The 22,439-nt window shown below is 33.3% G+C and overlaps 1 long non-coding RNA gene across 3 annotated transcripts in view; it reads right to left on the minus strand.

The window, feature by feature from the left end:
* Positions 1–22,439, minus strand: part of LOC143668486 (uncharacterized) — a 41,720-nt gene that overhangs the window by 5,074 nt on the left and 14,207 nt on the right. For 2 of the 3 annotated variants that reach the window (XR_013168470.1, XR_013168468.1), the window contains 2 exons: positions 10,906–10,942; positions 1,709–1,813 (listed from right to left, as the gene is read on the minus strand). This is a non-coding gene — a long non-coding RNA (uncharacterized LOC143668486). Of the gene's footprint in view, positions 1–867; positions 1,596–1,708; positions 1,814–10,905; positions 10,943–22,439 lie in introns of those variants that run through there. The other variant, XR_013168469.1, reaches the window with a different exon arrangement.

Raw genomic sequence — 22,439 nt, forward strand, 5'->3', positions numbered from 1 at the left:
TAATTGGATTGCTCTGGGTGCAATTACCCCTGTAAGTGTGTTTTGAGTCTTCCTACAACCTTCTATATCTAATTGGTAAAATTTAGTAGAGGAGGATAGAAAAGCCACAAATACAGAATGCTCGTTTCAGTTTTATAGCCACATAATTGCTGCTTATTAATAATATGTTTCGCTTTTCTTTAACTTTTTTATACATTGCCAAGTATCAGAAATAGCCATAACATTTATAATCTTTATACATTTATTCACGCTTACATATGAATAATATATCTGCTGTTAAAGTTTGTATCATTGAATAGCAAACCAAGATAATTAGTATTTAAAGAGATAATACTAATCCTAAGTCATCTGTCTGAAAATTTTTGTGGTTTTCATTAAATTGATATGGAGATATTCTAAGATGCTGATGTTAAACTATGCCAGAGACCTAGTTGCAGAGCATGGCAGGAAATAAATCAGCAATAGGGACCTATATGTATAGATGTTAAATCTATTTCATTTAAGTGCAATTTATTATTGGAATGGTGTTGATACCTAGGCCACATACATTTTATATGAAAATTCAAATTAGAAATACTTTATTATATTTATAAGTATATAATATCAAATATTAGAGACTCATATATGTGCACACTCATGAAAGTAATAGTCAAATTCTAGTCCCGTGTGTGTTACAGTAAATTGAGAAGATAACTGTTTTAGGACATTTTATCCTCATATACTTATTCGTGACTCATGAACTTTAAACTCCTCTATTCGGTTAAAATAATTTTGGGAAATGAATGAAAAACATTATTCTATGTTAAATGCCTGCTAGATACAGTTTTATTGGTTTCTATCCTTTTCTGCTCTGAAAAAACACTTCTTACAGATTCATATTCAACCAGAAGTTGAATAAGTATTACTGTAAATTCATGCTAAGCACATCACCAGTTTTCTGTTATTTGCTACCTTGATGCTTCCAGGAAACTTCTTTAACTTTTGACGTCATCTGGTATTCAATAATTCTCTTAATGGAAAGTCTAGATCTCTTTTTTACCCCCAATTTCATTTTTCCATTGAGCTCCTTCAGCACTTACATGGACCCAGGGCTCATGCAAGAATGAATCTGATGCCATGACATCCATTAGAAAGTACTGGATTCAGGCACAGTCACAATGTCAATTATAAGCATGTTTAGAAAGAGAATATGGGTAGAAATCTGAGGATGCATATAAACAAATGCTCACCATTCTTCGTGTAATATTCCATACATACACACTAAGAGACTCTAGACTAAGGCTATGATCTTGAGCTATAGCTCCATCTCTTTTCTGATTAGATGTTAAAGCATCTATATGGTTTTTGAAATAGGGATCACTGAGCAATGTGACAAATGATTAGCACAGAAGACCTTAATGTGTTATTGTGAGAAGAATAACATTGCATATTGTACGACTTCATGGCAGTAACATTATGCATATACTATAAGATCCACTTCTAGAAAATAGACATGTGAGAGTTTTCAGTTATGGTGAAGCAGAAATTGCTTCAATGCGTTGGAATACGCATATTTCAATTGCACTTGTGTGAGCCTCCATTTAGATTCAACTTTTCTGCCAAGAATAAAAAAGAAAGTAATACAATGATTACCTACTGTTTTAAAGAATGATCTAATACTTTTTTATTTTTTTTTTATTTTTGCAAAATGAAGGCTCAAATTGCTTACTTGTTCAGGCAAAGACAAATTGAACTTGCTTCGAAGTTTTGCATCAATGGATGGTGTCCACTGAGTGAATGAGTTCTCTCTGCTTCACTTATTTACCAAATGCAACTAAAATAACAGTAAAGGACTGTTATTAATATAGCAATTGACCTTAATACTGGTTTATAAAAGGTAAAGTGACAGTTCTGTACTCCCACCGGATATGTACAAGTCTTGGTGAACCTTGGTTACATCCAACATGAATGATAAACAGTAATTATCACTATTAAAAAGTATTCTTCAAAAATATCATATATTTTAATTAATTACATGTAGGATTGCTCATTCAACATTTACACCACTTGTGGTAGTCAATGGAATACTTTTTTCAGTCTTTGGCCAAATTTCCTTTTATGAGAATGCCAACTTAAAATAATATTAGTTTAAGTACCTTATTAAACTAGTCATAGGAAATATGTCGTATTTATAAGTGCTATATCTTGTATGACAAGACTAAAAACTGAGGAATACGTTAATGGACCAATATACTTGATGTCAGGGAGCACTCTTGGCACTTCTGGACCTTCATTCAGCATTTTAAAACAATTGAAATGGGAGGAAAGCCCCTTAGCAAACGGAAGTGGCTGTTGTTCTAAACCTAGACTCTAAAAATTAAAAAAAATAAAATAAAAACACAGTCAATTTTTTAAATGTCAATATATAAATTAACTTAAGGCTACTGATGATCAGTTCACTTTTGCAAATATTGGAAAAGTACATTTATAAGAGAAGTTGGCTTATTTTTTGGAAAAAATAGAAAAATAGTAAAATTTTAAAGGCATTTTCGTGTTATGTATATCTAGGTAGAACTCCGAGATATCTATAAATTTGTACTCTTTCATTGAAAACGCAAATTATTTATTTATTTATTTTTTAACATGGGCAGACACTGGGAATCGAAACCAGGTCTCTGGCATGGCAGGCGAGAACTCTGCCTGCTGAGCCACCATGGCCTGCCCTGAAAACACAAATTATTTGAATGAAAATAGTTTTATGTTGCATATGCCTTACTGTTCGTATTATCCGTAAAAGAGGGCTATACTTTTTCTAACAGCTATAAATTGCACCTTTATTTGCGCAAACTTTCAATAAAGGACAGATTCCATTAGCCTAATAGTTAGACATAGACATAATTTTTATTCTTCTAGATACTCACTTATATCTTCCAAGTTTAATGTATTTATTTAATTAAATAAACAATATTATTTATTTAATATAACTAAATATAATTTATTATATAATTTTTAATATAATTCAACATAATACATGATGATCCAATAACAGGAAAAACATTCAATAACAATACAGAATAAGGGAAGATGGACAATATTCATTTTCTACCATGCTATAACCTGGAGGAATTAGTTGATATGACAAATACCTTAAATATTTAACTTCATGAAACACAATTTTAATAAAAGTGCTATGTAGAATAAATATGAATATGAATGCATTGTGCATTCACTCTTGAACCCTTTGCTATTGCAAAAAATGTAAATATATATATAGCACCAATAATTTATTCATATTTAGCCAATATACTTTAAAGAATCTTCTTTCTGTTACCGGCCAACTAAAATTTAATTCTTAATTTCTCAAGAATTGACATACTTAGCAGTGGTAAAGAAATCAACAATATCCTTAGCTTAACTTAGTAGGTAAATTAATTTTACCTAAGGATGTAGTTCTGAAGGTATTACTTCCATTTAACAACAACAACAGCGACAAAGCATTTTCTATAACATTTTTTGTTAATCTAATATGTAGAGAACTAGAAATAGGAAAATATCATGGAATTATGATTTATCATATTTTCTTTAAGTTTATTTAGAGCACTGGTCTTTTACAGATCTGGAAAGGAAAGCTTTAAGTACATTTTTTACAGTAGCCATTCTTTCACTATAAATTGTCACATTTTATATAGAAAATTTCTATATTTATATAGAAATATAGTTGCTGTATATTTCTGACTAAAATTTTATATGAGTATTGTAATAAAGGTATTTTGAAATTTATTAATAATAAATTTATTAATAGCTTTTTCTGCATCTACTGAGATTATCTTTAAAACACTTTTATCATGTATTTCCTCTTTTAATATTTTCATGCAATTTAGAATATGTTACTGTAATATGTTTAACTATCATGAATATTTTTAAATATTGCTAGATTCAGTTTACTAAAATTTTATTTAAATTATTAACAACTATATCCATGAATGGGATTGCTCTGCAATTTTCATTTTGTGAACTGTCCTTACATGATTTGGGTGTTAGGTTTTTTTTTCACTTTCATAAAATTAGGTTAGAAGAGTTGTACTTATTAGAAATTTTGTCTTCTTTATATTTTTTGTCAAATTTACAGGCTATTCTCCCTGGGTCTGGACTTTTCATTTTGGTCTATTTTTTTCTAGCAATACAATCTTAAATGTTTAAGTGATTATTCAGTTTCTCCATTTATTATTGATTTGATTTGATTAATTTATAGTCTTCTAAGCATTGATGTAGTATATGTAAGTTGTCAAAGTATATTTCCTTTTCATTATATTGTACATCTATACCTTCTCTCCCTCTTTTTGTCCCTCTTTGACATTTTTCATTTTAATTAGTGTTTAAATGAACCAATTTTAGTCTTTCTTGACATTAAATTGCATGATTTTTGTTTCTCTAATTATGCTATTTTTTTATTATTTCCTTCCTTCTAACTCTTTTGTTCATATTTTGCATTTCTTGTTTTAAAGTATTGAGAGAATGCTTAGCTCAATTCCATTTCAGTTTTTCTTCAATACATATATATATGTGTATAGTTTATAAGTTTTCTCTGACTATTAACTACCATTGTGATTTTGATGTCATTCAATTTAAAATATTTAAAAATATATGTTGTAATTTCTCTTTCCTCATCAGCTATTTAGAAGTATGTCTGTATTACCAGACTTTTTTTTAAATTGACTGTCTAAATTGCAGTGTGAATAGAAAGTGTACCCCCTATGGTTTCATTATTTTAAAATTTTACATTAGTTTTTTACTCTAGGATATGGACAACTTTTGTAAATGGTTCATATATTCTTTATTCCTCAGTTGTTGTTCTATATATGTGTTTTAAGTCAAATCTTTTCATCACACTTTCCAAATCTCTACTGACTTGACGAATGTATTGAATGCCTCATTCAGAAAATTTATTTGTTCTGTTTTCAAATGTATTATATCACTTTTCATAATATCTTGATCTTTATAGATGTTTTCAATATTTTAATTTAGTGTTTTAAAGAATGTTTGTATGTGTGGGTCTCTTTTTGCTGTCTTTGATTCTACTTTGGTTTTGTTCATGTGCTCTGGTTTCCCTATTTTCCTATCAGGTTTGGTTGCTTTGTGGTGGTAATTGCCCTTGAAAATTACAAAAAGGGGCTTCCCAAAGCGAGGATTGATTTGCCCTCTTCCAGAGAGGCTAGGCATCTGTTCTGGCAGGTCCTGGCGTGTGCTGCCATTCAAGACCATCTCAAACAAGTTCTCAGGAATTTTTAAATTTTTCTACTTTCATTTGCACATAGACAATGTGGTTTTTCTGTTATTAATGTGGCTGTGGGGAGAGGATCGTATGTATACCTTCTTCCTATTTACATTGTCACTTTAATGTAGGGAAGGTCCCTGAACTGAAACTCTATCTTGAATAGATTCAGTTGGGTAATTATTGTCCCTTTAGCTCTGTGGAGGACACAAAATCCACTGAGTGATATTTTCAAATGCCCCCAGGGCACAGCCAGTTTGGCGCTTCAGTATACGGATTTTTACTTTGGTTATAGGATGTCAACCAAATGTTGACCTTGGAATTCTACACTATATTTAAATTTCTGGTTTTGTTTTTTAAATCCAGCAGTTTTGGTCATTATAATTAGTGAAATAATTAATCAAAATAATCTAGCCTGTCATTATTATAAATTACAACTTTTTCTAGCTACCTTATTATTTGTTATTCCTATGTTTGCTTTTACTACATACAAATCTGATTGACTGGTTGATGAGACACTATTAATCTAATATTTTTCTTAGTCGAGTTCTTAAATGTTTACCATGAGCTATTTCTTGTCATTATTTGTCTTAAGAAAATATGTTTGTATTAACTTTTAACTGTTCATTTCTTTTGCTCAAAGCATGTTATTGCATTCCATTGAATAATACAAGTCCAATTAGGCTACAAACAACAGCAAAAATCTGGGTAGCTATGTGTCCCTAGTACTAAAAAAGAATAATAATGGCTGTCCATTCAGGTAAAAAGAATACTTGTAGATTAGTGCCAGGAAGAAATTTTTGTTGGTAACAACTCATTGGTAGATTTTCTGATCACTGTCTAATTAGAGTTTTGCATGGGAGAAGTGGCACTTTCTCTTTGGTGCTGACTCTATTCCTACTCTCTCTAGAGTAAAGAATCAATTCCAGTATCAGTGATTCACTGACACTACTTCTTCTTTGTATATCTACATTTTTGAAGATCAAATTGCCTATGCCTGTGGATATTTGTGAGTAATTACCATTAACCAACACCATTACCGATAGTTGTGGATAATTACCTTGACTTATAACCATTTGAGTCTTGCCTGTTTCAAGCCAGTTCTTTTAAGAAATCTATGTATAATTTTGTGCGTCCTCCTGCATATCCAACAGTTTATCAGTATTTAAAAAATATGGCATGGTGCCATAGTGCAAAATACAACAGATGTGATACCCTTTGGATACTTTGGAACAGAGGGACTCAATTGCCTCTTTTACTGCCACCAATATATTTCTATTAATATAGTGTCAAGTGCCATTAGCTGCCTCAGGAGCAGTTTCACAATTCATACTTCTATTATCATCACAGTCAAGTTAAAAACTCAAAATCTTTTATATATGAATCATTGCAACTTCAGACATCCATGATATGATTAACTTTGTGTCTTAAATATAAAGATTTCTATTGATGTATAGTAAATTGAAACATGTTGGCTTAAATTAGTCTATCTGAATAATTTGGTTTTTCTATTTTTTGTTTCATTCATCTTACTTGTGTATTATGTATTCTTGTATTGGCTTTCTATTGTTTCTATAACAAATTGCCAGGTATTTAGTGGCTTAAAATAACAACAAAAAATATCTTATGTTGTAATTCCGAAGTTTGACATGGGGCTCACTGGGGTAATATCATGTCTGTAGAGCCATGTTTTTTTCTGTAAGTTCTAGGGAAGAACCTGTTTCTTAGCATTTTTCAGCTTCAGGAGGCCACTGACATTCCTTGGATTGTGGCCTTCTTCCATCTATAAAGACAGTAAAGTCACATCTCTGACTCTTCTTCTGTGATATAACATCTCTCTGGCCATATCCAAGAAAAGTTCTCTGCTTTTAAGGACTCATGTAATTAGAATAGGCTCATCAGTGTAATGCAGATACTCTTTCCATCTTACGGTCCTTAAACTTAACCTTTTTTTTTTTTTTTTTTTTTGTCATGTGATGTAACTGGTTTCAGGAATTAGGATTTGGGTGGCATTCTTCTTCTTAGCACAATTTCCTTATTATCACTGATTTTATCAAGACTAATCAATTTCTGAGCAGATAGCAAATACCTTGACAAATGTTAGAAAATCTTCAGAAATATAGGAATAAATTGAAAGCAACTCCAGCCTAAGGAATTCAATGTGATTCAAAGTAAAGACAGCTATAGCGGTAAATAAACAGTATTAGTGGCATAAGAAATGTTTATGATAAATGCATATTGTGTGGTGTGATGAACAAATGGATATAGTGTCTGCCCTCATGGAGTTTATCATCCAAACGGATGGTAAATATTAAACAAACAAACCAAAATATAACTACAAATCTTTAAATGTGCTCTGAAGGAAAACACAGAGGGCCATAAAGTGAATGATTGAAAGGTACCTAACTTACTGTGGATGATTAGAAAGATTCTCTAAGTTGCGTTTAAATGGAGACCAAAACATGGGAGTTGGTTAACTAAGGAAAGATGGGGATGCTGAGTAGTCCAGGCAAAGAAAACAGGTTATGGTGGGCACGGAGCTGAAAATGAATTCAGCACTTGAGCATCATAGAATTTTTTAAAACACCAGCTGGGCTGGGTCATAGTGAAAAAAGAGGTCAGTTGGTATTCATGAACCTGGGAAGTCATTAGGTGATTAGTAGCCTTGTAGAGAAGGGTAATCAAAGGTGCGGTGGTAATAAAGTGAATTTCTTTTCTTTTCTTTTATGATTACTGAGGGGAAAGTTTAAGGGCATGGTCTTTCAGAAGAATTGACTTTGCCTTTGGATTTTGAATAATGAATAAGTATTTATCAGATATACACGGAAAATAATTACATACTAAACAGAATAGACAGCAGGTATAGAGTCAAAGAAGCAAGAAACAGTAATTTTCTGCCATGTAAAAATTTTATGAGCATGATTTCTCAGCTGTTATTCATCTCTTCAATAAAAAGAAATGGAATATCAAAAGACTGGGTGCAGAGATGACATCATTATATGAGAGAAGCCTATCCTAGTTGACATTAATCCATTAATCTGTCCTCTTTGGGTAAATTTATTTATTTAGTTATCTTTGGAGCTACTTAACTGAGCAGGAAATTTCAGAAAAGAGTGCTTCTGAGTTTGCATTCCTGTTTTGTCAAGATATCTAATCAACATATTTAACCTCTCTGAACCCATTTCTCATAGGTATTTCACAATTTTGCTTACTCTCACATGCTTCCTGTGGTAGTGTAAATGCGTGTTAAATGTTTATTAATATATATAGTTTAGGCTTTATTTGTATTCACTCTACAAATATTTGTGCAATACTATGTGTAAAGCACTATGCATTCTGAGAGATTAAAAACATGATACCTAATTCTTGTTTTTGAGAATCCATACAAGAAATAAGCCATAGATAAGAAACTGCAAGATAGAATGTTACATCACATGTAATGTAATCGGCATAATTATTCTTTTTGCTATATAGAATAAGAAAAGGTTAAATATTATGAATATTTTAAGGGATAAATTGGCCTTGTATTATGGGAAGAATTTGGAGTCAATGAGGCAACTGTGTTCCGTTTAGAGAGAGAAGCCAAAATAAAGACCTAAAAGGGCAAAGGAATGACCTGGATGGAAGGTATATGAGTCGTCCATGTGGCTGGAACATCTGGGGCTCTCCCATTCAGACACACCAGGAGGACAGCTGGCTTCGAAGTTTGCAGTTTCTGAGCAGTCCTCAAGTCTGCTTGTGGTGTGTTCCTGCTTTGTCACTTATCCAGCTTTGCCTAGCCTACCTACCTAGCAGCTTTGATTTATGGGTGATTTTAGTTGTAACTAGGTACTTTCTTCTGGTCCCTTCACTAGTTCATAATTTTTTATTAGTTTATCCTTGGGGAGTCAAATGTTACACTTTGTTAGCACTGTTATTAGGTACACTAGGATTTTATTTCCTCATGGAATAATGAAAATAAAATGGAATATATATAATTCATCAATTACATCGTTACAAAGAGATCAAAGCATTTCTTTTCTTCTTCCTGCTTTTCCTCGTATTGATGAACACTAATGCCTGATGCCATTGCAAACTCTGGGACTTATGATTTCATGTTATATTTTGTATAAAATATGTACTTTCCTTATACAAGAAAAGTGACTACCATCCTTGATGAAGAAGAAAAAAATTGGCGAGTGACAAGGAACTAAGATGACAAATTTGAAGTTGCAGAAGAACCAAGACACAGGCACTCCCCTTTGTCAGAACTAGAATTTTCACCAATCACCAGTGAAGAAGGCCAGCTTCAACACAAGAGCTGCCCTTTGATTATGATTATGCTTCAGTAAACTGTATAGTATAACATGGCTGGTTTAGTCTTAATTATCAATTATGTCTATTTTTTAAATTGGCAGCCAGAAGAGCTGAAATTTTATTATAACATCCTACAGACTCTAGCATCAGTTCGTATTTATGAAGCATAGAGTTATTAAAGCTAATGTCTTTGGCAATTTATATCAGTTCATTTTAATTATTTCATCAGCCATCGTTGTTATTTTTCTGATGGTTCTCTTCATTATGGTTTGCCTTGCATTTTATGTCATCTAATATATTCAGTGTATTTTATTGCTGAAAACTCTAGGATTTTCTTTTGTTGTTTTGACACATTTTAATATTTAGAAGAGGTAAAGAGAAATTGCTTCCATTATTCACTGTATTTGCTGTTTTTCTTTGTGATTTATTGAGTTTTGCATTAGAAAATATCTTTAAATTAAAAATATATCATATTCCATGTCCATTTGCATAAAACACATTTCTATATAAATTGCTGAAATCAAATTAAGAATGATACCTCTAAAATAATACCAATCTTTACTTTATGATAAAATGTATAATTCCCTCAGTAAATAGGATTTAAATGAAATTCATAATCTTGATTTTTCAAGAGACATGAATGTTAAGACTCTAGAGGTAATAAAGGCCTGGAGTTATATTGATTATGTTGAATGAGTCTCTTCAATTAATGGGTCACCTGCTGGTTCAGTAGCTAGTGTTTATCTCTAAGGGGATAAAAATGGGTGGTTTCAAGTTGATTTAAAGCTACTAAAACCAATGATGAAAACAATAATGATAATAAAACTTTCAGCCAAGTGTAACAACAAATATAATCAAATGCTCAAATTATGGATAAATTTCAATTATGACTAGTTCCTAGATCGTCTAGTATTTGATACCTGGGTTAATCAATAGATATTTTACAAGAACATTCATAAAGTATAATTTGCATTCCTTCATTTCCATTTCATTTAGTAATGTATAAAATGCCAATATACTGACATTTAAACATAAGTTGATATAGGTGGCTCAAAAGTGTGTGCACATTTGTTGATTTTTACCTAATAGCAATGATGACCCTGATGCCAACAAAAAAAAATTCATTTTTTTGAATGTCTACATAGTGTAAGCCATTGTTCGAGGCAATTAGATAAAGTAGTGGAACTAAAAAATTAAGGTGGAGAGAGAGAGAAAGGTGAAGAAAATCAACAAATACATGAATCAGATACTTTCAGAGAGTGATAGGTGCTACTGAAATGCCATTTGCATGGCTATAAACAAATCATTTTCATGCACATTAATCCCATTGATATTCACAACAATATTAAAATTTATACCTGGGATTTTAGGGTTCAGTGGAGCCAGATCCCTGACCTAAAATATGGGAAGAGAGGAAAACAAGCAAATAATAAACATTTAACTTGTGGAATGGAAAAATTTAGCTGCACGATATAATAAATGGACCTGCTTTCTGAAAGTCATTATTCTCACACTCTAAATAAGCTGAATAGGAACACATAACAGAAAAAAATGATTTTAGTATCATCTATATAATTTAGATAACTCTTCTATGCCTCATATTTTGTACTTTAAACATAGCTACTATTATTTGTGTTAGCTGTCATCTAAATATTTCACAAACTTATTAAGCATTAATAACAAGATGCATTATTTTTAATGCATCTTCTTAGAGTTTTATCTCAGAGATTTGACTTTCTATCAGAAAGCATGATAATTTGTAATTTTCATGTATGTTTCAGTTTGCTAGAGCTGCTGGAATGTGATATACCAGAAATGGATCAGCTTTTAAAAAGGGGATGTTTAAAGTTACAAATTACAATTCTAAAACAATGAAAATGTCCAAATTAAGGCATGAACAAGAGACTACCTTCACTCAAGAAAAGCCAATACAGTGGGGGGTTTCTCTGTCACATGGAAAGGCACATGGCAACATCCACTGCCCTTCTTTCCTGGGTTAGTTTCAAAATGGGTCTCTCAGCTCCTGTGGGTCCCTTTGGCCTCTCCTGGGGCATTTTCTTTCCCTAAATACCTATGGGTCTCTTCTGGGGAAACCACTGGATTTCATCTCCCTGTTCTCTGTGTCAACTCTGAGTGGTGTTTTTGTTTTCTGCCTCTTATTCTCTTCACAGAGAACTCCAGTAAAAGGATTAAGAGCCACCTTGAATTGGGTGGGTCACATCTCCATGGAAACAACCTAATGAAATGATCCCACTCACAATAGGTCTGTACCCACATGATTGGGTTATAAAACATGGCTTTTCTGGAGTACATAACAATTTCAAATCAGCACAATATACTAAACATTTGAGTCTACAGATTCTGAAAAATCTACCATGCATTAATCTTTGTACTTTAGAGGCAATATAGCCAAATGATTACAAATAAGTACCTGTTCATATCCCCTGATTATGTTGAAGTGGAATCTATATGGCAAATGTCTCATTCTAAACAGTGAAATGTCCTAAGTCTTTACAGTATGGTATTATATGCCATAATTATGCATGTATGTAATATGTATCTATGTATATTTAGGTTTAAATACATGTATAAACATGTTTCCTCTGAGTGTCAAAAATTATCATGAACTTCTTGTGTTATGCATTTAGTTTGCAGAACTTAAATGGTTAATATATAGGTTCATAGATGCTGAAATAATTCAAAGAACCCACATACAAACAAACATTGCGATTCAGAGACCAGGAGCTTCTTATTTAGTGAAAGGCTTTGGAGTCAAATAGTTCAGAACTGAAAATTTCTCTCTATCATTTATAGGGTGTCATGTTCTTTGAAAAGTCACTTTACTTATCTTAGCTTCAGTTTTTCTCATGTATAACTAGAATATGATAAAACAAGTGTGTCAAGACACTTTAGTGGGGGAAAGAATAGTCTTTTCAACCAATGGTACTGAAAAAAATTTATATCCATTCCGGAAAGAATGAAGTTCGACCCTGCTTCATATCACATACAAAAATTAATTCAATGTGTCCAAAGATATAAACCTAAGTTTCCAAACTTTCAGATTCTGTTAACAAAACATAAGAGTAAATATCCATGATCTTGGATTAAGCAATGGTTTCTTAGAGGTCACAGCAAATGCACAAACAGCAAAGAAAAGAATACATAAATTGGACTTTATCATAATTAAAAATTTTTATGCCTCAAAGGATTTAGCTAAGAAAGTGAATATAGAGTCTCAAAAATCAGTGGAATTTTTATAAATCACATATCTGACAAAGGACTTGCATCCAGAGTATATAAATGGCATTTAAGACTAACAAATAAAAAGCTAAATAACATTTTTTTAAAAGAGCAAAGGACTTGAATAGACATTTCTCCAAAGACACAAGAGAGGCCACTGAACACAGTAAAGATGCTCAGCTAATCACTAGCCATTAGTAAAATGCAAAGCCTAGACAAAATTCATTATTGCTTCAAACCCACTAAGATGACTATTACCAAAAATATGGACAATAATAAACATTGGGAAGGATTTGGAGAAATTAGAACCCTCATATACATTGCTAGTGGGGATATACAATGATATTTCTACTCTGGAAAAGAGTTTGGCTGTTCCTCAAGAAGTTAAGCAGTGTTATCAAATGACCCAGTGTGCTGGTTTGAAAGGATGTACGTACCCTAGAAAGCCATGTTTTGATCAAAATTCCATTTCATAAAGGTAGAATAATCCCTATTCAATACTGCTTGAAAGTGTAGTCAGATCATCTCCTTGGATGATGTGATTTAATCAAGAGTGGTTGTAAACTGGATTAGGGGACAACATGTCTCCACCCATTGGGGTGGGTCTTGATAAGTTTCTGGAGTCCTATAAAAGAGGAAACATTTTGGAGAATGAAGGAGATTCAGAGAGAGCAGAGAATGACATAGCCACCATGAAGCTGAAAATCTACTAGCCAGCACTTTGGAGATGAAGAAGGAAAGTGCCTCCCAGGAAGTTTCATGAAACAAGAAGCCAGGAGAGAAAGCTAGCAGATGACGCCGTGCTCCCCATGTGCCCTTCCAGCTGAGTGAGAAACTGTGACTGTGTTCTCCATGTGCCTTCTCACTTGAGAGAGAAACCCTGAACTTCATCGGCCTTCTTGAATCAAGAACAAGGTATCTTTCCCTGGATGCCTTAGACTGGACATTTCTATAGACTTGTTTTAATTGGGACATTTTCTCAGCCTTAGAACTATAAACTAGCAACTTATTAAATTCCCCTTTTTACAAGCCATTCTGTTTCTGGTATATTGCATTCTGGTAGCTAAATACAAACTAGAACACCAGGTAAGTTCCCTCCTAGGTGAACTTGACAACATATGTTCACCCAAAAACTTGGACACAGATGTTTATAGCAGCATTATTCATAATAGCCCTGGAGTAAAACAGCCCAAATTTCCATAATCTGATACATGGATAAACAAAATATGGTACATGCATACAATGGAAAATTGTTTCGTCATCAAAAGGAACAAAGTACTGATATTTTCTGTAACGTGAATGAGCCTTGAAGATATTATGCTAATTGAAAGAAGCCAGGCTCATAAGGATACATATCGTATGATTCCATCAACATGAAATTTCCAAAATTGGACAATCCATAGAGAAAAGAAATAAATTAATGGTTACCAGGGACTGAGGAGAGGGGAGAATGGAATGACTGCTCATGGGTACCAAGTTTCATTTTGGGTTTATCATAATGTTTGAAAATCCAATGATGGAGGGGGCACAGGTAGTTCAGTGGTTAGAATGTCCGCCTTCCATGTGGGAGCCCCAGGTTCGATTCCTGATCCATGCACTCCCCCCAAAATATCCAATGATGGTGCTGTTTGTGCATGTAGTTCTGTAGTTCTATATTTAGCTAAAGAAAACTAAATTAAACATTTTAAAGAGTGAATTATATATGAATAAAATTGGAATAGAAACAACTGCAATATGATAATCTTAAGGACTATTTGCATGCTATTTGATGTGTGTTAAATATTTAATATGTTATTCTGTTACTTAGAAACTACTCTGTTTTTGGTAGCTATTATTTCTGTCATTGCATTAGTAAAATTTGAGGTCTCAAAAAGTCTTGATACCAGTAAGCGAATCTCCCTTTTAAAAGGTGGACAATTAGCTAAAAGGAAAAGATGGTGCTTGTTTTGGTTTTCTTTTTAGTTTTATTTCCTTATGGTCTGTACAGAAGAAAACTAAACAGATGCTTATTGATATGCTGTACCACATTATGACAATTTTGTTTTTCACCAGTCTAATTTTAGAGACTCATGAAGGCATAGTAATGAAAACTTCAAAAATAACAACTTCAGAAAGTACTATATAAAAATCTTTGTTAAAACTTTGTTACAAATTTAGCCTTTTAGGAGACAAAGTCCTCTTTGCAACCAATACAAATATTACAATGTGGTATGTACTTGTCCACTATACAGAGCACATACATGGCTTATACTGAGTAAATTAGCAATTAGGACTAAAATCTTTATTACAAAAAAATGGAGAGGTGGCAAAAGTTTTGTTCTTGTCAAGATTTCTAACTTAATTAAAATTTCTATAAAACCAATGTGATTACATTTAGTATTCCTTCAAAGCTCTTATTACTGAGCATACTTACCTTTAATGTTCTAATGTTAAGTACATGGATAGAAATTTCATTCCATTTGGATGTTCTTTTCTTTTCTTTTCTTTTTTTTTTTTTTTGCATACCAGAATCTTTCTTCTCAAATAAGTAAAATAAAATAATATATTACTGTGGTAGGTGTAAGTACTGTTGCTCTGTAATTCTAGTTTTCTCCTAAGCACATGGTAGAATTCTATACCCCTAAGTCTAAGTTATAATGGCCATACTACTTGCTTTGATGAGTGACATAAAGAGCAAAGACGTGTAATTTCTGGGCAGAAGTCACTAAGAGATTTGTAACATGTCCCCTTCTCTACCATGGTGACTAGATGTGTTCCAGATAGAGAATGCTCCACCATCCTAGGTCTTTCCTGGGAAAACTCTGAGATGGACTTATAGCAAGAACAAGAAATATGCCTGTGTTTTCTTCCTTTGTTTGTTTCTTGTAAGCCATTGAGACCTATTCTTGTTTGTCACCACAGGATAACCTAGTTTCTCCTAGCTGATACAACCACTCAAACAGTGTTTTGAAAAGCCAAAGATGTTAATATTCTACTTAACATTTAAACATGAAGTTAAGCAAAACATTCAATACCAACATTTGCACTCCTCACATATATCCTTACAATATATTCACGTAAATACCCATTATTCAGAAAGTTTACAGGTAGTAGGAATTCTACTTTTAAGCTAACGCTCTTTCTTGAAGAGACATATTGATCATTTAAGTGGTGTGAAATGATGATCTTCATACAATGTGTTTACAATGAAATGTGTTATTCAATATGCAAACATATGCTCATTACTCACAATACAGATTTCTTCACACATTTGTTTCATGACACCTAAATGTAGTTTACAAAACTGGTGGAAAAAAAAAGTCAGAAGTGTCTATTTTAAATTAAATAAAATTCACTACTACACATATATGGCATCACTGACTTTTTCAATATAGATAACAACCCGAGTCTCCTAATTGTATCTCTATTACATGTGTCATATTCATCCTCTTGTCTCTAGTTCTACTGTTATCCGTTTATTTCAGGCTCTGATCATCTTTTTTCTGGAACTCTGAAAAGTGTGCTGAATCTGTCCATATGTCTCTACTCTATCCTAATTTTCCCTTTACTTATTTTTAGAGCAATTCTCAAATGAAAGCTCCCTTTTAAAGAAATCCAGTGACTTCCCTTTGCTCATAGAGTGAAATTCAATTTCTTAAGCACAATCTATAAGGCCTCACAAATGCAGACCCAACCTGTGTGCTCTTATCTGACTATTGGCTTCCCCCTTCATACACTCTGTATCCAACCATATGAGACAGCTGTCGTAACTGGTCAAGCCCTTTTAGAGTGTCTAAACTTTGTTGGTAATACTTCTAGTGTCAATGCCATCTCCTTCAAGGAAAGCATACCTAAGTCAGCAGCATCATTCTGAACTCTCAGCCATCATAGCTCCCTCAATATCCCTAAAGAAACACATCACTCTGTCTTTCCTTTTCTTGATCTTTGTCTCTAGTTTTTTTTTTCCAGGAATTCAACTTTTATAATTCCATTCTCATTTTCATTTAAAGCAAGGCTTTGCTGACCATGAGATTAATTTAAACTCCTTGACTTGGTGTCATTCTATGTTACTCGGTAATCTGTCCCCCAATTAATTTCCAAATATATCTTCCTCTGCTCCGCTTCAAGCCTGTCATTCTGAGGTCCTCACCATCTTTGGATATTTTGGACTCTGTCATTCATATTCTGTGCCTTCTTTTTTCTCCATTTTACAGAATGTTGGTCAATTCAAGCCTTTGCTATTTATATAGTAAGATATTATAGGTACATGATTTTAAAAACTGTTTGGGAGTATACAAAGCAGAATTTCAGATTTCTCATCATCTTTTCCTTCTACCCACATCCATCCTCAAAAAGGCAACCAGTGTTCACTGTTTCTGGTTTTAGTCTTTTGGTGATCATGACCAGTATAACTTTTTAAGTAGAATATTAAATTTAATATGCTCATTATATTGTAGAACTCCATACAATTTAACATGAATTTTTAATTGTGCTGAAATTTTTCTTTTGTGAGCCATTTTCACCCAATTTTTATTCTTTCATTTTTTAAATAATTTCATTGGAAACGGAAATAGCATGAGTTCCTATTGTAATATATGAAGCAATACAAATGATTTTAAAAGTTAATAATGTCTTCTATCCCCCATCCTCATGTGATGTCATGTTTTAATGGATTGCTGTAGTTCTTTGTCTGTTTATTTGCACAGTCATGCAATCCTATGAAAAAATGCACACATCCAGAGGATTTGTAAACAATGCTAGCCACCTGTTTTTGTTATTCTCTTCTTTCTGACAATTAGAAGCTCCCCCTCCTTTTTTTTTTTCAGGTTGCCAATATGTCCTGTTAAAATATTCACTCTGATAACCTTCCTTTCTGATAGAGGTACCATGTGAGAGAGTTCCGAGCAATGCAAAGGATGCAGATAACACTGGGTAGGCTTTTTGGATAGTTTTTAAAGGGATACAAACTGAGCTGACCCACCTGTTAAGCTTTCAACCCATTCACCCTTCTTTCTGCCTGAAGCATCTGTGTGAGGGTAGGATGTGGGTATCCACAGGAACGTGGGGCAAAAAGTAGAACAAAGTTTGTGTATTGATGGCTTCACTGAGCCACTGTGTCTTAGTCTTGCACAGCTTAAGCTGCAAACATTAATTCCATAAGGAAAGTAATCTGTAACTTCGTTTTTCATTTAGCCATAAATAATGGGTCTTCTTAAAGGTATGTTCTTTTGATTGATTCAAAATCATTTGAAATATTGATGTAATATCATTTGACTAACCATTTCAAAACAGAATTAAGTAAGCTGCTTCCAGCTTTTTGTCTAGAAACAGTGTTGTAGTAAAACAGACTAGTTCTTAAGTTTCAGTGCTTTGTAATCATTACGATATGGTCTTCAAAGCGGATTTCCTAAAAACTCATAGATACATGGGGCAGTGTGGATTTCTGTTATATATTTGTAAAATAATATAACATATTATATTTGGAAATGTGCATTTAAATGTGTAAATGTAAAAACATTTAAAAATGTCTATGTTAAATCAACAAATATTTTCTGATTAGTTTCTACATATATCATAGGAATTTCACACTGCCATCACCAATGTATAAGAATTTCAGTTCCACAAATGCTTATTGCCATTAGATGTTATTCAGTGTCACAAAAGTTTTAATTCACAAAAATTAAATTCAATCAAAAGATTGAAAAAATATATCACATTATCACTATATCTATTTTCTACTTACGTAAATCTGCTTAATATCTAAATCGATATATGACTGACATTATCATATCTGTTTCTACATTCAATCATTTGTGATATTGAAAGTCTTATAACCTTTGGGAAACTCTGGTGTTCCTTACTGACAGAATGAAAGTAGAAAAGGCAACTAACATCTCCATATTATTTTGAAAATAATATGAAGTCACAAACTCCCTGTAAGGTTTTGGGAAACTCCACAAGTCTCTGGAGTAAAAACTACAGTGTAATAAAGCTCCGGTGGCCTCTGAATTGGACAGGATTCAGACAACAGGAGCTTTAGCAAGAAACTGGGGGTGATAAAGGAAAATAGCATCAGATTATTTATCTTCCTGGCTCAGTCCTTGTAGAGACTCTGATTCTTGAAAAGAAAACAAGGGTTTCTCTCAAGTGCCTTCTAGTAACCTCTCTCTTCATTATTTTGGGTCTGGTGGAGAAAAGAGTTCTGAATTCTTACATTATTTTTTAATTTTTTAATTAATTTATTTGTTTATTTATTAAATAAGTTGTAGGTTTACCTAAAAGCATAGCTTATAAGGCAGGTCTATTGATGGTAAACTCCCTCAGTTTTATAAACAATCTTTGCATTTCTTAATACCTCCATCTTTTTTTTTTTTAACATGGGTAGGCACCGGGAATAGAACCCTTGTCCTCTAGTATGGTAGGCAAGCATTTTTGTCTGCTGAGCCACTGTGGCCTGCCCACCTCCCTCATTTTTGAAAGCCATTTTCATCAGATATAAAATTATTGTTAACAATTGCTTTCTTTCAGCACTTTAAATATTTCATCCCAATACTTTCTTGTATCCATGGTTTCTTATAAAAAATAGACATTTAGTCATACTGGGACCCCTTTGGACGTAAGATTGCTTTTCTCTTGCAGCTTTCAGGACTCTCTCCTTGTCTTTGGTTTGACTATTTGACTATAATGTGTCTGGACATGGTTCTCTTTAAGTTTCTCTTGTTTGATATACACTGGAATTCTTGAATGGGCACATTCATGCCTTTCATTAAGTTTGGAATGTTTTCTGCCATTATTTCTTTGAACATTCCTTCTGCCACTTTCTGTTTTCTTTTCCTTCTGGGCCTCCCATAATGGATATATTGGTACACTTGATGGTGTCCCACAGGTCTCTTAGATTCTGTTCACTTTTTCCCATTCTTTTTATTTTCTGCTTCTCAGTCTGAATCAAGCCCATGCCTTGTCTTCAACTTCACCAATTCTTTCTTTTGTTAGCTCCAATCTGCTCTTGAAACCCCTCAGGGAATTTTTCATTTCATTTTTTTTTTTATTTTTAAACTCCAGCATTCATTTCTCACTCCTTTAAAATTTCTATCTCTTTATCAAGATTCTCATATTGTTCCTTCATAATTTTCCTGATATCCTTCAGTTATTTCTCCATTTTTCCTTTATCTCTTTGAGAATATTGCAGATCACTTTTTAAAAATCTTTTGCTGGTATGTCCAAAGTCTGATTTTCTTCACTGTTGGTTTCTGGATTTTTATCTTGTTCCTTTGAATGGGCTATCATTTTCTGTTTCTTTGTTCGTCTTTTAATCTTTTCTTGTACACTGTTCTTTTAAATATTTAATATGCTAACTCTGGGATTTATTCTTTGAGCCCTCTGTTCCTGAAGTTTTTTCCTGGTAGTGATATGGCAAAGATTACCTTGAATATCAGGAGCTAACAAAAACAAAGTAACCAGTTAAAAAGAAACCAAAGAAAAAAAAAACAAGAAACCACCATCACACTCTTTGGAAAGTGGCTCTTATTTGGCTGGTGCTTTTCTTCAGAGTTTATCCCTCCTCTCAGGAAGATTAGCCCAATGTGAAAGTGAGTGCAGGGTCCTCTCCTGATCCTGCATGTGTCCTGGGCTGGTCCTAGCTCATGACCTTAAGAAATCTCCTTCTCCAGGAGTACAAAGACTCCATCTGTTCCTTGTGTAAGATAGTTTCCTCCTTCCTGGGTGTTCTATTAGGTCATGAAGCCAGCAATCTTTTGCCCCAGGCCACTTGACTTGTTTCTTATGCTGCTTATATTAAGTTCTCTGAGGGTGAGCCAGAGACAAGTTTCTCTGTTTAATCTTTTAAGCTGCTGCTTGTTAGATGGAGATCAACATACAGATATCCCAGGATGAGCCTAGGAGTTGCTCTGCTCCCACCAGAACAGGGTCATGGGACAATGACAGTGCAGGCTGGCTCCACACTGCCAGGGAAGGGAGATGTGAATGTCCAGGAAGGGTACATGACCTTTTCCCACCAGTTTTAAAGCTGTATTTCTTGATTCAGCACTTGCCTGTTAGTGCATCCCTTTAACTCTTTCAAAGGTTGAGGAAAATGACTGCTCGTTTTTCCTATCTGTTCAAAGATTCTGTGGGGGAACAACGCTGTATTAGTTAGGGTTCTCTAGAAAAACAGAATCAACAGGGAACACTCACAAATATAAAATTTATAAAAGTGTCTCACGTGACCGTGGGAACGGAGAGCCCAAAATCTGCAGGGCAGGCTGTGAAGCCAAAGATTCCGACGGAGGGTCTGGATGAACTCCACAGGAGAGGCTCGCCGGACGAGATAGGAACAACCTGTCTCTTCTGAATCCTCCTTATAAGGCTTCCAGTGATCAGATTAAGCATTACTCATTGCAGAAGACACTCCCCTTTGGCTGATTACAAATGTAATCATTTGTACATTACATTACATCGTACATTACAAAATGGAATCAGCTTTGGATGTAGCTGACATGATCATGATCTAATTCTATGAAATGTCCTCATAGCAACAGACAGGCCAGCACTTGCCCAACCAAACAGGTACCACCACCTGGCCAAGTTGACACATGAACCTAACCATGACAAACACCCTAGAGTGTCTTTTATGCCACCATCTTAGTCAGCAATAACTTATATCTATCACTGTTTATTAAGCATTTGGGTTTTGGTTTCTCAGAATTGGTTCCTATATAATTTAAATAAATTTCTCTTAATTTATTTGTTTTTTTCTTCTAAGTTTCCAAGTCTCTTTGTATTTTAGGAGTATTATACCAATGCACTTAGTATACATGGTAGATATTTTCTTCCAGTTTATTGTCTTTATATATCATAACTTTAAAAATTATTTCTACATCCAATTTTCTGGATTTATCATCTTCAGATAATATAAATTGATCATCAAATATGAGCACTTCACTGCTGTTTTAGTAATACCACTGCCCAAATTTAGTTTCAAATCTTTCTTAATTCTTCAACCATAATTAATATCCACTGCTCCATATTCTGCAGTTAATGGATAGTAACTATATTTTTATTTAGCACGATTTTTTATTTTTCATTTTTCTTCCTCCAGCAGCAATCTAAGTTGTTGTTAAGTGTACCATTATTTTAACAGAGCCAAATTTTACATTATTATCAAAAGCCACCATCATAATCATCCAGGGAACACAATTCCCTTAGAGTTATGCAGTGCAGTGGCCATGTAATTATATTTTGCTTTACAATTGTAAATAATATTCCAAGCTTAAAGTTTAGTTTTAATGCTAAGGCTAAAAATGAAGAAAGAAAATTTTGTAAAGAATACATGGATTATAATCAGGCTTACCCCTGAGGCATTGGCTATCTTGAAGAATTTATCTATGTGACACTAAAGCAGCCACTTGAGATGCAAAGAGATTAAGAGAATGCTGCAAGCTACTCCATGGTTATATACAGCTATGAAGGCTTGCTTGATATGTTTAGCATTTGCTATATTAAGGAACAGGTTTTCTCACTATTTTTTCCTGGTTGTTAAAGGTAGGCTATTGAATGCTTCCAAAGATTTGATCCACCTTTGAATAATTTGTGCTTACGATTTTACTATTGTTATAGAATTCTGATTATTTATAGACTTTGGAGATGTCCTGGTTAGATTTCTCTCAAGCTGGTG

Source organism: Tamandua tetradactyla, chromosome 24 (assembly GCF_023851605.1).
Source record: "Tamandua tetradactyla isolate mTamTet1 chromosome 24, mTamTet1.pri, whole genome shotgun sequence".
In the NCBI taxonomy this organism is placed as follows: Eukaryota; Metazoa; Chordata; class Mammalia; order Pilosa; family Myrmecophagidae; genus Tamandua; species Tamandua tetradactyla.